The 17393-nt window shown below is 46.4% G+C and overlaps 1 pseudogene; it reads right to left on the reverse strand.

Annotated features, from left to right (window-relative positions):
- Positions 1 to 17393, reverse strand: part of LOC148534869 (dynein axonemal assembly factor 1-like) — a 63046-nt pseudogene that overhangs the window by 24507 nt on the left and 21146 nt on the right.

Raw genomic sequence — 17393 nt, forward strand, 5'->3', positions numbered from 1 at the left:
AAGGGCCGGCTGGCTTGACCGTTAAAGGGTGCTGTAACCCCCGAAAGTACACTCCAGTCCAAACCAAAAAAAAAATTATTTTCTCTGTTTGTGAATTGTGTGCGCAGTAGCCGCACGTGCATCAACAAAGTAGTGCCAAGCGTGCGCCTGTGTCATAAGTAAAGGGCCGGCTGGCTTGACCGTTAAGGGTGCTGTAACCCCCGAAAGTACACTCCAGTCCAAACCAAAAAAAAAATTATTTTCTGTGTTTGTGAATTGTGTGCGCAGTAGCCGCACGTGCATCAACAAAGTATTGTATTGTATTGTATTGTATTTATTGTTGTCATCAGCAAAACAAGTTTGACAGACGAAATTACATTGCACTTTTTTAAAACAGTGAATAGCAATCCATGGTAAAGGTTATCACAAACAATTTCACAAAAATAATAAAATTAAAATTAACTAAAGAGATACAATCATAGCATTCAACATGCGCACAGCAGATGGAAGAAAACTAACCCTCAAGCGACTCGTACGTGCCCGAAGTACTCTAAACCGCTTTAAAGATGGGAGCTTATCAAAAAATTCATGAAATGGATGGCTTGGATCCGATATGATACCTTTGGTTCTCTTTAGAACCCTAAGCCCATAAACATCATGAATAGTTGGCAGCTGCACGCCAATGATTTTGCTGGCGGTCCTAACAACCCGTTCCAGTGCACTTCTTTCACTCGCTGTGCAGTTGCCATACCAGATAATGATACCAAACGTCAGAATGCTCTCAATTGAGCATCTGTAAAAGTTTAGCATAGTTACTTTGCTAACTCCCGAGGCCCTCAAACGTCTTAGGAAAAACAAACGCTGTTGCGCCTTTTTAATTAGGGACAGTGTATTTAAAGACCATGTCAAATCTGCCGCAACCTGGATACCCAGAAATTTAAAAGACTCAACTATATCAACATCCTGGTTGTTAATAGACACTGGCAATTTCTGCTCTAAACATCTCCTATGAAAATCAATTACCAGTTCTTTTGTCTTGTCACCATTTAGGAGCAAGTGATTATCACCACTCCAAGAAACCAAATTTTTGATCTCTTTCCTATAATGGGACTCATCATTCCTGCTAATTAACCCAACGACTGCAATATCATCAGCAAATTTGATGATTTTCACAGAATCAGAAGTCGACACGCAATCGTGGGTAAATAGCGAGTATAATAGGGGGCTGAGAACACAACCCTGGGGAACACCAGTCTTAATCAACACTTCCCCCGACACAGCACCTCCAATTCTAACTACTTGTGGTCTATCAGTTAAAAAGTTTAAAACCCAGTTACAAATAGACCCACTTAACCCCAAGTCAAACAACTTAGATGTTAGTGAGATGGGAATAACCGTATTAAAAGCAGAACTAAAATCAACAAAGAGTATCCGAACATAAGAATCCCTCACTTCCAAATGAGCTAAAATAGAGTGAAGTGCTGTAAGTACCGCATCATCAGTGCAACGATTTTTCCTATATGCAAACTGAAAAGGATCAAAATCTACTGGGAAAAAAGATTGAATATGTCCTAATACCAGCCTTTCAAAGCATTTCATTATCAATGAAGTTAGTGCAATTGGGCGATAATCATTAAGGCATTTTACTACCCCCTTTTTTGGAACTGGAACAATATTTGCCTTCTTAAAACATCTCGGCACTACACAATTAAAAAGGGACAAATTAAATAAGACCGTTAATATCCAACTTAACTGGTCTGCACACCCCTTGAGGACTTTACCGCTAATCCCATCCGGGCCGGCTGATTTACACAAATCAACCCGACGTAGACATTTAATCACATCATACTCCTCCAACATAAGAGGAGACTCCCCCACCCGGGGAATTTGGGGCGTAACAGAAAAACTATTCTCTTGATCAAACCTAGAGTAGAACAGGTTCAAATCTTCAGCTAATAGATTATTGTCATTGCTAATCACCTCCTTTTTTATTTTACAACCAGTAATATCCTGGATCATCTGCCACAGGCTTCTCGGATTCCTGTTATCATGACTTCTAGCTTCAATCTTTGCGGAGTAACTAATTTTAGCCCTCCTAATACCTTTCTGCAATTCACACCTGGAAGATTTCAACATTTCTAAATCACCAGATTTAAACGCTCTATCACGAGCCTTGAGTAGAGATCGAACTTCCCCGTTCAACCAAGGCTTCACGTTGGGAAATATTTTAATACTCTTTGTTACTGTAACACTATCCGTACAGCAACCGATGTAACCTAATATCAATGATGCTAGAGAGTCAATATCTATATCGCCATTTGCCCTACTCTCATCAATAAACAAATCCCAAGTTTGTGAATTCCAACATATCCTGTAATCTAGTCAGTGCGTCCTCCGGCCATATAGTTACCAGACGTCTGACCGGTCGCACTCTCCTAACTAATGACCTGTAAACAGGTATGAGAAACAGGGACATATGATCGGATCTGCCAATATGGGGGCAAACAACAGTTTCATAAGCTGACTTGAGGTTTGTATACACCTGGTCCAAGGTACGCATGCCCCTAGTTGGAGCCGATACATTTTTATATAACTTAGGCAATACTTTCCTCAGGTCAGCTTGATTGAAATCACCTGCTATAATGAAAACTGCCTCAACATACACAGATTGTAATTTCGCAATTTCCTCGTAAAGAATTCCCAGGGCAATTGTCACATTAGCCTGAGGGGGAATATAAACGGCAATGATAATTGCCACCGAAACTTCTCTGGGCAAATAAAAGGGTCTACATTTGACAGACAGATATTCAATATCCACTGAGCAATGATTACCAATACAGATAGCATCAATACACCAGGTACGCAGGACATACAAACACAGCCCCCCACCCCTACTTTTCCCTGATGAAGAAGTTCTGTCTGCTCTGAACAGAATCCTGTTTCCAAAAGAGACCGCAGTATCCAGAACTAAGTCATTTAGCCAAGTCTCGGTAAAAATTAATACAGAGCAGGACTCCAGATGCTTCATGTATGAAAGAACTGCATGTAATTCGTCCAGTTTACTAGTCAGGGACTGAACATTTGCTAGAAATAAGCTAGGCAAAGGGGGTTTGATAAAACATAAATTGAGCCTGGCTCTAGTACCAGCTCGTTTACCCCTTTTTTGCCTCCTCTCCCTCCTCCGATGCCTCTTCCAACCCTGCCTGCGTCTCCAGGGATAACCGAGTCTCCAGAAATGCCCCCCTCCAGAGCGCTGCCCACCCCCATAATCTCTACTTCCATTGCCGTGCACATGGCTCTTCTCACAACTCCAGTCTCCAGACCAGCCACCACTCACCACCCCAGCTGCGACAGACCCATCCAGGGCCGCCACGCTTGCAGGCACAGTAACTCCAGGGGCAGCAGACACACAAGCTCCAGAAGCGGCAGCAATCCCAGCCACCCCCGCTCCACCCACAATGCCTGTGGCTGAGGGGTTACCCGGGGCTGTACCTCCCTCAGAGACCTGCACAGCCTCCGCGCCGGACCCAACAGCCCCTGCAAGCGGCTCCACCCCACCAGCTCCGGAACCTGCCACTCCACTCCAAACTCCAGTCAGGCGGAGACCAAGGAGCACCCCGCGGGGGTATGTGATCCCACACCAGCCGCCGTCACCACACAGGACTCCGACAAGCAGGAACAGGAACAACCACACCACATCCGGAGCGCGCAACACACGGACACCCGGACCACAGGAATCGCCATCACCGGCACCAACGGTAAGTGCAGCCGCAGCGTATACACGCGCCGCCATTTCCCAAGATGAAGACAATCCTGTATAAGCCACGATGGGGATCTGCTATTTCCACAAAGTAGTGCCAAGCGTGCGCCTGTGTCATAAGTAAAGGGCTGGCTGGCTTGACCGTTAAAGGGTGCTGTAACCCCCGAAAGTACACTCCAGTCCAAACCAAAAAAAAAATTATTTTCTGTGTTTGTGAATTGTGTGCGCAGTAGCCGCACGTGCATCAACAAAGTAGTGCCAAGCGTGCGCCTGTGTCATAAGTAAAGGGCCGGCTGGCTTGACCGTTAAGGGTGCTGTAACCCCCGAAAGTACACTCCAGTCCAAACCAAAAAAAAAAATATTTTCTGTGTTTGTGAATTGTGTGCGCAGTAGCCGCACGTGCATCAACAAAGTAGTGCCAAGCGTGCGCCTGTGTCATAAGTAAAGGGCCGGCTGGCTTGACCGTTAAGGGTGCTGTAACCCCCGAAAGTACACTCCAGTCCAAACCAAAAAAAAAATTATTTTCTGTGTTTGTGAATTGTGTGCGCAGTAGCCGCACGTGCATCAACAAAGTAGTGCCAAGCGTGCGCCTGTGTCATAAGTAAAGGGCCGGCTGGCTTGACCGTTAAGGGTGCTGTAACCCCCGAAAGTACACTCCAGTCCAAACCAAAAAAAAAATTATTTTCTGTGTTTGTGAATTGTGTGCGCAGTAGCCGCACGTGCATCAACAAAGTAGTGCCAAGCGTGCGCCTGTATCATAAGTAAAGGGCCGGCTGGCTTGACCGTTAAAGGGTGCTGTAACCCCCGAAAGTACACTCCAGTCCAAACCAAAAAAAAAATTATTTTCTGTGTTTGTGAATTGTGTGCGCAGTAGCCGCACGTGCATCAACAAAGTAGTGCCAAGCGTGCGCCTGTGTCATAAGTAAAGGGCCGGCTGGCTTGACCGTTAAGGGTGCTGTAACCCCCAAAAGTACACTCCAGTCCAAACCAAAAAAAAAATTATTTTCTGTGTTTGTGAATTGTGTGAGCAGTAGCCGCACGTGCATCAGCAAAGTAGTGCCAAGCGTGCGCCTGTGTCATAAGTAAAGGGCCGGCTGGCTTGACCGTTAAAGGGTGCTGTAACCCCCGAAAGTACACTCCAGTCCAAACCAAAAAAAAAATTATTTTCTGTGTTTGTGAATTGTGTGCGCAGTAGCCGCACGTGCATCAACAAAGTAGTGCCAAGCGTGCGCCTGTGTCATAAGTAAAGGGCCGGCTGGCTTGACCGTTAAGGGTGCTGTAACCCCCGAAAGTACACTCCAGTCCAAACCAAAAAAAAAATTATTTTCTGTGTTTGTGAATTGTGTGCGCAGTAGCCGCACGTGCATCAACAAAGTAGTGCCAAGCGTGCGCCTGTGTCATAAGTAAAGGGCCGGCTGGCTTGACCGTTAAAGGGTGCTGTAACCCCCGAAAGTACACTCCAGTCCAAACCAAAAAAAAAATTATTTTCTGTGTTTGTGAATTGTGTGCGCAGTAGCCGCACGTGCATCAACAAAGTAGTGCCAAGCGTGCGCCTGTGTCATAAGTAAAGGGCCGGCTGGCTTGACCGTTAAGGGTGCTGTAACCCCCGAAAGTACACTCCAGTCCAAACCAAAAAAAAAAATATTTTCTGTGTTTGTGAATTGTGTGCGCAGTAGCCGCACGTGCATCAACAAAGTAGTGCCAAGCGTGCGCCTGTGTCATAAGTAAAGGGCCGGCTGGCTTGACCGTTAAGGGTGCTGTAACCCCCGAAAGTACACTCCAGTCCAAACCAAAAAAAAAATTATTTTCTGTGTTTGTGAATTGTGTGCGCAGTAGCCGCACGTGCATCAACAAAGTAGTGCCAAGCGTGCGCCTGTGTCATAAGTAAAGGGCCGGCTGGCTTGACCGTTAAAGGGTGCTGTAACCCCCAAAGTACACTCCAGTCCAAACCAAAAAAAAAATTATTTTCTGTGTTTGTGAATTGTGTGCGCAGTAGCCGCACGTGCATCAACAAAGTAGTGCCAAGCATGCGCCTGTGTCATAAGTAAAGGGCCGGCTGGCTTGACCGTTAAAGGGCGCTGTAACCCCCAAAGTACACTCCAGTCCAAACCAAAAAAAAAATTATTTTCTGTGTTTGTGAATTGTGTGCGCAGTAGCCGCACGTGCATCAACAAAGTAGTGCCAAGCGTGCACCTGTGTCATAAGTAAAGGGCCGGCTGGCTTGACCGTTAAAGGGTGCTGTAACCCCCAAAGTACACTCCAGTCCAAACCAAAAAAAAAATTATTTTATGTGTTTAGCCGCACGTATATATCAAATCGATATAACATAAATGGAGGACCAAACTTTCTCCGATAAAAATAAAATAGAGAAGGATCAAGAACCACTTCCTCCTAGTGCTGAAGCTGCTGCCACTAGTCATGACATAGACGATAACATGCCATCAACGTCGTCTGCCAAGGCCGATGCCCAATGTCATAGTAGAGGGCACATACAATCCCAAATGGCAAAGTTCAGGAAAATGACCTTGAAAAAGACATTTAAATCAGCTGAAGAGAAACGTAAACTTGCCAATATGCCATTTACGACACGGAGTAGCAAGGAACGGCTAAGGTCGATCCCTAGTATGTTCATGACTAGTGGTTCAGCTTCACATGACGATGGAAGCCCTCCTCCCACTAAAAAAATCAAAAGAGTTAAGCTGGCAAAAGCACAGCGAAGAACTGTGCTTTCTAAGAAGATATCACAAATCCCCAAGGAGAGTCCAAGTGTGGTGGTGGTTGCGATGCCTGACCTTCCCAGCACTGGACGGGAACAGGTGGCTCTTTCCACCATTTGCACGCCCCCTGCAAGTGCTGAAAGGAGCACCCACAGTCCACTTGCTGATATGCAAATTGAAGATGTCACTGTTGAAGTACAACAGGATGAGGATACTGGTGTAGCTGGCGCTGAGGAGGAAGTTGGCGAGGAGGATTCTGATGGTGATGTGGTTTGTTTAAATCAGGCTCCGGGGGAGACAGTTGTTGTCCGTGGGATGAAAAAGCCCATCACGGTCATGCCTGGGCAGAAGACCAAACATTCCACCTCTTTGGTCTGGCAATATTTCTATCCAAATCCGGACAACAACTGTCTTGCCATATGTACCATATGTAAAGGTGAAATAAGTAGGGGTAGGGACGTCAACCACCTAGGAACATCCTCCCTTATACGGCACCTGCAGCGCGTTCATAAAAAGTTACTGTCAAGTTCAGAAACTTTGGCTAAGACCGTAAGCAGTCCAGGGACACCTAAATCCCGTTGTCCTGTTGTATCCAAGCGCCTGCAAACCACACCGTCAACTCCCTCCTCGTCAATTTCCTCCTTAGTCAGGATCGGAAGTAGTCCTGCAGGCCATGTCACTGGCATGACTGACTCTCCTATCCGGGATTCCTCCGGAGGATCCTGCATTGCTACGCCTACTGCTGCCGCTGCTGCTGTTGCTGCTGCTGGGAGTCGTTCATCATCCCAGAGAGGAAGTAGGAACACCACTACTTTTACTAAACAATTGACCCTCCAACAGTCCTTAGCGAGGAGGATGAAGTACGACAGCAGTCATCCTGAAGCAAAACGTATAACTGAGGCCTTGACTGCTATGTTGGTGTTAGACGTGCGTCCGGTATCCGCCATTAGTGCAGTGGGATTTAGACAATTGATGGAGGTAGTGTGTCCCCGGTTCCAAATCCCGTCTAGATTCCACCTCACTAGGCAGGCGATACCGAGACTGTACAGAAACGTCAGAAAAAGTGTCCTCAGTGTCCTAAAAAATGCCGTTGTACACAATGTCCACTTAACCACGGACATGTGGACAAGTGGAACAGGGCAGACTAAGGACTATATGACTGTGACAGCCCACTGGGTAGATGTATCACCTTACGCAGCAACAGCAGCAGCGTCACCAGTAGCAGCATCTCAGAAACGCCAGCTCGTTACAAGGCAGGCTACGCTGTGTATCACCGGTTTCAGTAAGAGGCACACCGCCGACAACCTCTTAGAGAAACTGAGGGAAATCATCGCCCAGTGGCTTACCCCACTTAGACTCTCCTGGGGATTTGTGATATCTGACAACGCCACCAATATTGTGCGGGCATTACATCTGGGCAAATTCCAGCACGTCCCATGTTTTGCTCACACAATAAACTTGGTGGTGCAGAATTTTCTGAAAAGCGACAGGGGCGTGCAAGAGACGCTTTGGGTGGCCCGAAAAATTTCTGGCCACTTTCGCCATTCAGCGACTGCGTGCCGAAGACTGGAGCGCCAGCAAACACTCTTGAACCTGCCCCGCCATCACCTGAAGCAAGAGGTTGTGACGCAGTGGAACTCAACCCTCTATATGCTTCAGAGGATGGAGGAGCAGCAAAAGGCCATACAAGCCTATACATCCACCTATGACATAGGCAAAGGAGGGGGTATGCACCTGACTCAAGCGCAGTGGAGAATGATTTCCGTGTTGTGCAAGGTTCTCCAGCCCTTCGAACTTGCCACACGTGAAGTCAGTTCAGACACTGCCTGCTTGAGTCAGGTCATTCCCCTCATCAGGCTTTTGCAGAAGCAGCTGGAGAAAGTGAAGGAGGAGCTAAGACGGAGCGATTCCGCTCGGCATGTGGGACTTGTGGATGAAGCCCTTCATTCGCTTTGCCAGGATTCCAGGGTGGTCAATCTGTTGAAATCAGACCACTACATTTTGGCCACCGTGCTCGATCCTAGGTTTAAAGCCTATGTGGTGTCTCTCTTTCCGGCCGACACAAGCCTGCAGAGGTGCAAAGACCTGCTGGTGAACACACTGTCAGCTGAAGCGGAACGTGACACGTCAACGGCTCCTTCTTCATTTTCTCCCGCAACTGGGGCTGCCAGGAAAAACTTAGATATCCTAAGCAACCCGCTGGCGGTGATGCAGGGCAGGCAGGACCAAGTTTGGACATCTGGTCCGGACTGAAGGACCTGGCAACAATTTCTGACATGTCTACTGTCACTGCATATGATACTGTCACCATTGACAGAATGGTGGAGGATTACATCAGTGACAGCATCCAAGTAGGCATGTCAGACAGTCCATACCTGTACTGGCAGGAAAAAGAGGCAATTTGGAGGCCCCTGTACAAACTGGCTCTATTTTACCTGAGTTGCCCCCCCTCCACAGAATGTGGAGAAGATGATGTTCATCAAAATGAATTATCAGCTCTTCCAGGGAGACCAGCCTCCAGAAGGTACAGAGGGACCTGTGGTGGTGGATTCAAGTGGGGACGAGTTAATACTTTGTGAGGATGAGGATGTACACACTGGGTGAGGAATCGGTGGATGAGGAGGATGAGGATGACATCTTGCCTCCGTAGAGCCAGTTTGTGCAGGGACACATTAATTGCCAGCTTGTATTGTGGGGGCCCAAACGAACCAATCATTTCAGCCACAGTTGTGTGGCAGACCCTTGCGCTGAAATGATTGATTTGTTAAAGTGTGCATGTCCTGTTTATACAACATAAGGGTGGGTGGGAGGGCCCAAGGACAATTCCATCTTGCACCTCTTTTTTTTCTTTGCATTATGTACAGTTTGGGGCCTAGTTTTTCTAACTGCCATCCTGTCTGCCACTGCAGTGTCACTCCTAGATGGGTCACATGTTTGTGCCGCCCACTCGTGTCGCTTAGCATAGTCATCCAGCTACCTCGGTGCAACCTTTTGGACATAAAAACACTATTGTGAGGTGTGAGGTGTTCAGAATAGACTGGAAATGAGTGGAAATTAAGGTTATTGAGGTTAATAATAGCATAGGAGCAGAAAAACCTACAAATTCTGTGATTTTAGCTGTTTTTATGCTTTTTTTTAAAAAAATACAGATCCAAAACACAAAACCCAGAACCCAAAACACGGAAGGGTGGTTTTGGCAAAACCGATCCAGATCCAAAACACGAAGAAAGATCCAGATCCAAAACCAAAACACAAAACACGAAAAGTGGCCGGTGCACACCCCTAATACAATACCATGCGCGGACTTCTAAAAGAAGTGTATGTGTAGTGGCCTAGAAAGCATGTGGTCATTTTTCCCACACAAACACAACGAAATACACAAATGCCAGATTACCCACATAGACATATTACATTAGAACAATATAATCATATTTAAAAAAAACATCAAACTATCCAGTAGGGGGTGATAAAAGCTGATAAATGACCATAAACCTCCTCTGACACTCGTGCTGCTGTGAGAGGCATTGAGCTATAATTACAAAGTAGCTTCACGGTGGATTGGAGCCGAAAAATTAAGGTGGCACTAACATTCAGTGTAAATATAGCCTACTGTGTGATTGAGATGGCACAGGATCCATGATCAGGTGACATGGCTGGCAGTTCAATCATTTAGAAATGAAAAACTTAGTACTCATGTGATTTGTAGTTTGCTTTTGGGATGCAAATAAAGAAAAACCTACTGTATTTTACTTGTATTGTTAATTCAAGCACATCAGTACAAGCAATAAAAGTAAAACAATTGACTTAGGAATCCATGACAGACATATACCCTAAACATGACACAAAGAAACAGTCGCAGTGGTTTGACTCGACAACTGCCAACACCAACTGAATGGAAGACTAGTGACCCACAGAAAGACTATGGGGTAGATGTACTAAGCCTAATGCCGGGCACACACCAGACAATATGTCGTCCGATTCGTCGGATCAGACGACATATCAGGCACATCGGTCAATGTGTACCCGCTATATCACTGAGGATGCGCCCTTGTGCGTCGTCAGCGACATCACCTACATGCATGTCCGGCGCGTGATATCTTTAGCGGGGGCAATGCTGTCGAATGCATTATGGCCCCTGCTATTACTCCGTCGCTGCCGGCATCAAGAAGTGTGTATGCACTTGCCGTTGCTGGCACCCCTGCCAGGTCCCGCTGCACAAGACATCGGGCTGGGTACACATCGTTAAGTGTGTACCCAGGTTTAGAGACATACAGTGGAGAGAAAAGAAAAACCAACCTATCAGCTCCTAACTGTCATTTTTCAAACCCAGGGCCTGATTCAGAGATTTTCGCAAAGCCCTTAGTTACGCGATCAAGCAAATGTCAGCCATTGCACATGTGTGTAAGTAGCACTGTGACTGCACTGCGATTACAATCATACAGATGAACCACTCGGCTCTATATTTCTAATGGATGTAGTTATCAGACCAGCGGATGGCATGCCGTCGGTCTGAATTCCGACGCTAATGGAAGCGCCGTTTGGATCGGCCCGTTGTATTATGCATACTAAGTATGGTACTTATGCAATAAGGTATTGTGATGTATGGTTTAAAATGACGATGAAGAGTGTTAGACCGTTTCCCAGAATTGGTAGTTTTGATAAAGATATATTAGATAATGTCCGGGATCACATCAGTCTGATGCGCTCCCGAGAGAAAAATGTCAAATATTATGAATGTTTAAAGTTGTGGCAGCATGAAGGGGATGCGTGGCTTAAAAATGAGCAAGCGACGCAAACTAGCGTTGCGAGCGCATTGCCAGAGAATACATCCGTGACACTGAATTGCAATGCGGGCGAGCTGCAAAATGGCGTGCACGTGCAGCAAGGTAGCATTGCGGAAGGTATTGCCAGCAGTTCACGCGCACCACCCCCACCTTATGTGGATGGAGGTGCAAGTACAGTAATCAAAAATACCCATAAAAATGTAACAAGCAATTTGTACCCTCTCTTAAGCAACTATAAAGAAAATGTTCATGATCTGGATGATGAGCCTATTGTAATGTCTGCCATTTCCCATGCTGTACAAATGATAGATGCTACGCCACAAGTGGTGCCGCCATCTCTATCGGTAACAGCAAGGGAAGTGCTAACACCCTCTGCACCCGTAGAGGAAGTTGTTAATACCATACGTAGCAGCAACAGATTAAACACACAGCCAGGTAACAAGGTCAAAGGTAGCAGCACTAGCGGTCTGCATCCCATTCGGACAATAACTGTTCCGAATGGAAATGCAGATGCGAACGGTGTAGTGCCCACGAGGGAAGTGGTAATGCATTGTCCTTGGATAAGAGCAGAACTGAATTCCATCATAAATGATTTCCCCGATCCCATGAGCCAACTAATAAAGATTGGCGTGTGGTGTTAAGGACCTGTCTACCACACAATACCGACATGACAAAATTTATCACGGATTGTGTATTGGATGGTGACGTTCCCTTAACGGACCAAGTAAACTAAGGTAACATTTCCCGCATTGTAACTCAATTGGGTATATATTTTCCGGTAGTAGTTAACTGGAACAAAATTTTCACCAAAAAGCGAAAGGAGAGTGAATCTGCAGAAGATTATTGCGACCGGGCTTTGCAGGCTATCACCCAGTACACTGGGATAGAAGATATTAAAGATAGCACTCACCACAGGGGAATGATAGTCACGGTACTCATGGACGGTCTTAAGGAAAACTTAAAGACTCGGGTTCAGACCTCATAACCTGGCTGGAGGGGAGTCACAATAGATACACTCATAGAATCTGCCATAGAACATGATAAGAACATCTCAAAGAAGAGAGAGACCCAGAGCGAAAAACTAATGGCTGTCAGTATTCAAGCTCTGGAAGGAATGACGGTAACATCACAGCCAACAGAAACACTTGCATCTACACACACACCAACACCTGAAGTTATATGCCCTCACTAATCCCACACAACAGCAAACACAGCTCTATTTTACTAACCCTACACAACCACAGGTCCCACACTACTCACAAACTTCATATCCCCCACAATACCCTTAGCCTCCATATCCCTACCCATATCCACCACCTTTTCCCCCTGCTCAAACCTCACAACAACCCGTGTCTTCATCCAATCCACGAATATGTTTTAATTGTAACCAGCCAGGACATGTAAGTAGAACCTGCAGAGTAAAAACGGTAGGACCCCCAAACCAGAGAGTACCTGGATATCTCCATAAGGGATACGCACAGAGACCAGCAAATATCCAGCTAGCACCAGCTCCAATTGTGGCCGTTAATGCTTTATTGGAGAATGGTAGCCAACGCTAGGGGTCAGGTCATACCTGTAGTCTACAGATAGTCAGGTTAACGGCAAACCACAATTTTATAGTCCAAGTAGAAGAAAATCTCTTCTGACAATAATTATTGTCCAACACTGTTAGACTGTAAGTAATAGGTCAGGTTTATGCTTAAAGGAAATTAATGTTCCATGCAAAATGGGATACAAAGTAGCCTATACACCCAGTCAATTAGGGGAATCTACACCCCAGAAGATCTATAAAAGCTAAGTGTTCTATACCCTAGCCAGTAATTAGACACAAATAGCTTTGTATGACTTTCTCCACCCTCACTCATATGTACATGCTTTTATGCTCATTCGTACATGCTGAAAGAAACACACAGTGGGACTTTTTTGCTTTAAATCACTGTTTTTATTAGCATTATACTCACAGGTATTTGTTTTTCTATGTATGTATTAAACATTTAGCTGTAGACATTTATATTTTATTAAGTAATAATAAAAGTTATATTTTAATTCAAACTAGTGCTCCTCCAAAGACAACTGCTGTCTACCCTTTTTGATGTGACCACAAGTGTGGCAGCAAGTAGACCCACTGTGTAGAAAGTGAGAACAAACCAGAGCCGCAGAGAGCAGACAAGTGCTGGGAAATAAGGAGGTGATGGGGGCGCGGACGCATGCAGAAATACAGGTGGCGTGGCCACATCCCCTCATAAAGAAATGTAAAAAAAATACTATGTGCCGTGCACTACAAAAGAAGGCATTTGCTGTTCCCCGTAACAGCTGACCAGGGGCCTCATCAGGCCCCTCCAAGAAGTTCGGGAAGGTGTACCCCCCTCAGCACTCCCCAGGAAAAGACATTACAAGGCAATGCTGCATCCCATGAAGGATATAAATTACACAAAGTGCTCACCTATTTGATATGGAGCGTACTGAGGGTCTGATTCAGAGCCGGACGCTATTTGCGCTCGCTCGTTCAGAAAATAGGGGTGGCTATTCAAATGAACTGCTCGCTCTTTGCGGTCTGTTCACTCCTCTAGGTCTGAACGAGCGAACCAAACATGCGGTCGTTTTTTTGAAAAATACGCCCCCTGGCCGCTCGCATCCTACGTCATGTCCGCTATTTATTAGATTAATCGAGTACATCGACCAGCGTATGAACTGCTCGCTATTCTTATGGTTGGTTTTTCCTACCGCAATCTTGCGAGCAGTTCTGACTATAAAATAACCAAGTGACGTGGTCAATGAGGCTGCTGTATTAATTATGCACACCCTTAAAATGCCCGTTTTGACCTTTAAGCACGCCTGCGTTCTGATCTCCACTCCCCGTTTTCAAGCACCTTCCCCTGTTACCACCCACATACGCCTCCTCCTGTCACTCAAAATAGCAGGCATTCGCTATTTAGCGAACAAACGATTTTCGGCCGTACTGACTGGTTCACGCATGCGTATTACGATCCGTACGCATGTGCAGTTGTGCAAACATCGCTCGGAACGAACGAGCGGCCGCTTACGAGCGGCTCTGAATCAGGCCCTGAGGTCTAAGGACCAATTGTCTCTATTTTGCAAATCAGGAATATCTAGGTGTATTAACGACTGACAAGTGAGTATGAAAATGGTAGAAAGTTTAATTTATAAGGAGACACAATGCTCCAATGAAATAAAGTTATCGATGGATGTATAATGACCTTGGACGGAGTGGTTGTTAGGGAAGTTCAGAGTGCCTCTCTCCGTAATACTAGTAGCACTACGTCTCCCTTGAAGCACCTCTGGTGCAACAAACTCCTAACACCTTCACCACAGTTGGGTCTAGGTGAATGGAATATATGCGCCTATGAATAGGCGAATAGGTGGTCATGGTGGTGTATGCTGCGTCCCAGACTGAGTGTTCTTCCTCACTTACTAAAGATGACATAATTACCTGGGACCACATTCCTTCTCCTTCTTGGTGTTTGCTGGGGCTAACTCCTTTATGTGATCGCCGTTTTCTGTACATACGGGACTGGTCGCTTTAAAGGAAAATAGAGGTTAAAACTATATGATGTAATAATTATATATCTCAGAGATATAGGGTCTCATTTAGAGGCGGTCGGAGGATGCAAGTGGTCGCTCAGAAACTGGGCGGCCACTTGCATCCTGACCGCCTGCCTCTGTTGCGGTCGTTAGGCTGTGAGTTAACACCCACAGCTCTAACGACCGCTCCGGTGATGGTCGCGATGGTCAGAGACCATCACGACCATCGGGGCTTACGACGAGACCCTAGGGTAGGGTCTCACTTGTCGTAAGCCCCGGAGAGCTTCTGGCTCTGTCAGAGCCGGAAGCTCTCCACTGACATCACTAGTGATGTCAGTGGGGCCGCCCCCAAACGGTAGGCGTTCCCATGGGAACGCCTCCGTTTGGGCTGCCACCCACCCGGCCCGTCTTCCAAACAGGACTCGCTGTCAATCAACATCGACAGCTCGCCCCCTTTGGATCGAGACCCGCTACGACCGGCGCTGTCGGTCGTAACGGGTCTCACGCATGTGCACGACGGCGCCGTCGCCGTCGTGCGCATGCTCTGTGGGGGGCCATCGACCCGGTCTGAGCGCATCGGCGCTAACGACCGGGTCTGAATGACCCCCATAGTGAGAATGGAATCCCATCAGCTGAAATAATGTGCATGAATGTATTTGAGCTGTACACTTATGGGTATATTTTTCCTAAACAGCAGATTTTCAAAGCCACCAATTATCAGTGTTTTAGCCCCAGAATTTAAAACAGCAATACTCTTATGTGCAAAACATTCTGACAAATGCAGATAACTGATGGCTTTGAAAAATGCTGTTTAGTAAACAAACTCCTTAATGTGTTTTCGCTCTGCTGTACAATAGTTACCGTACATATACTCAGAAAGTTCACCCAAGATTATGTACAGTAAATCTGGTACAATGCTAAACCACATAAATAAATAAGTAAATTATTTATGAATTCACAATTATTTACTAATATAACTTGAAAGTTTCACAGAGCAGAATTTGATAACAATCTACCAGCAATGAGCATTGGTGGGTATTGTGTACAATACTAATAAAAAATAGGGATGGGTACGGGATGCCGGCGCTCGGGATCCAGGCAGTCAGAATCCTGACAGGGTTAGAATACCAACACTTGTCAGTAGTATTCTATCCCTCCCCCTCTCCCTACCCTAATATTCCTCCCCGGTGCCTATACCTAACCTCTCCCTCCCCGCAACCACCTAACCCTCTCCCCATAGTGCCTAACCCTAACCCTCTCCATAGTGCTTAACCCTAACAGTAACCTTCCCTCCAACCCCGCTACTTACCTTTGGGATTCCGGCAGTCGAGATACCGGCGCTGGGATTCTGAGAAGTGTCGGGATTCCAATGCCGGCATTCTCAGCGCCAGAATCCTTGCGGTCTGGATATTGACCGCATCCCTAAAAAACAGAATCTGCTAGTTGCTATTGGTGAATGCACAGTGCAAATTTGTACGTTTGTTGGTAAATGAGATAGTTTCCAAATTGTATTAATGTGTGGGAGAGTAGAGGTGTAGTTACATTTGCCACTTAGTAAAAAATTAGAGAGGGAGTATGCTCAAGAAGTGGTCATCACTTATGGTGGAGCTACAAATTACAGCACCTCCATGAGATTATGGGCCCCGAGAGCAGCTCATAGTATCTGAAACATTAAGTTTAATTCACTGCATTAGCCTTCCAGCTGCTGAACTAGCTTCTGACTGGCTGGGCATGCTGGGGCTTGTAGTACCACCGGGACTGGACCAACAATACAGTACAATGCAGTCTCCAGTCTCACTTACCTTGCTGTTACGTGTCAGTAAGCACAGCACCAGCAGATGTTTCCTGTGCAGGTTGGTAGATGTCTCCTATGCTGATCTCCCCCATGTTATCCTTGCTTAGTACACCCCCCTCATGCTTCCCAGCTCCATACTCTGCCATTGCTGGATACATTGCACAGTCTTTCTCACAACTACAGAAAACAGAGCAAAACTATCACGGAATGTGCACTCCGGGTATACCAGGCACATAACAGGGAGCACTATGAGTGCGTAAAGGAGCCGCTTTCTAGCTCCATAAACTGCACAACGAGATCAGCGCGTCCATAGATACCATGGAAACACAATGTGCCACTCCCATCGGTCACTGCGGCCGGTAACTTCCTGCTGCTGCCCTACTCTAGCAACGGGAAAGCAGAGCAGACCTTGTGTCGCATGCCAGGCTGGATGCACCGACTTATTGTGTGCCTGTGTAGCATGACCTTCAAAGTGTGTGGCATACACTGGTATACATAAAGGGCCTGATTCAGAGATGGATGGTATTGCACAGCCTCCGATAAGTGACTGTGGCTGTGCAATACGCAGGGGCGGATTGGGATGGAAAATCAGCCCGGAAATTTCGGGAAGCAGACCTTATGGTGGCGGGTCTGTTGAGGGGGCGGGGTCTGTGGAGGAGGACAGGATACTCCCTCCTCTTAGGGCCTGGAGGGGCTTTTGCAAGCCACTGAGGGTAGCAGGGTCGGCAACAGAAATCTTGGTGAATGATGCACTCTTTTTGGGGATCCCCATCCCTCTGAACTAGGTACAGGCCAGTCAGTTTGGAAGTCTATTT

The sequence above is a fragment of the Taudactylus pleione genome, unplaced genomic scaffold, assembly GCF_031769625.1.
Source record: "Taudactylus pleione unplaced genomic scaffold, aTauple2 ptg000062l, whole genome shotgun sequence".
Lineage (NCBI taxonomy): Eukaryota > Metazoa > Chordata > Amphibia > Anura > Myobatrachidae > Taudactylus > Taudactylus pleione.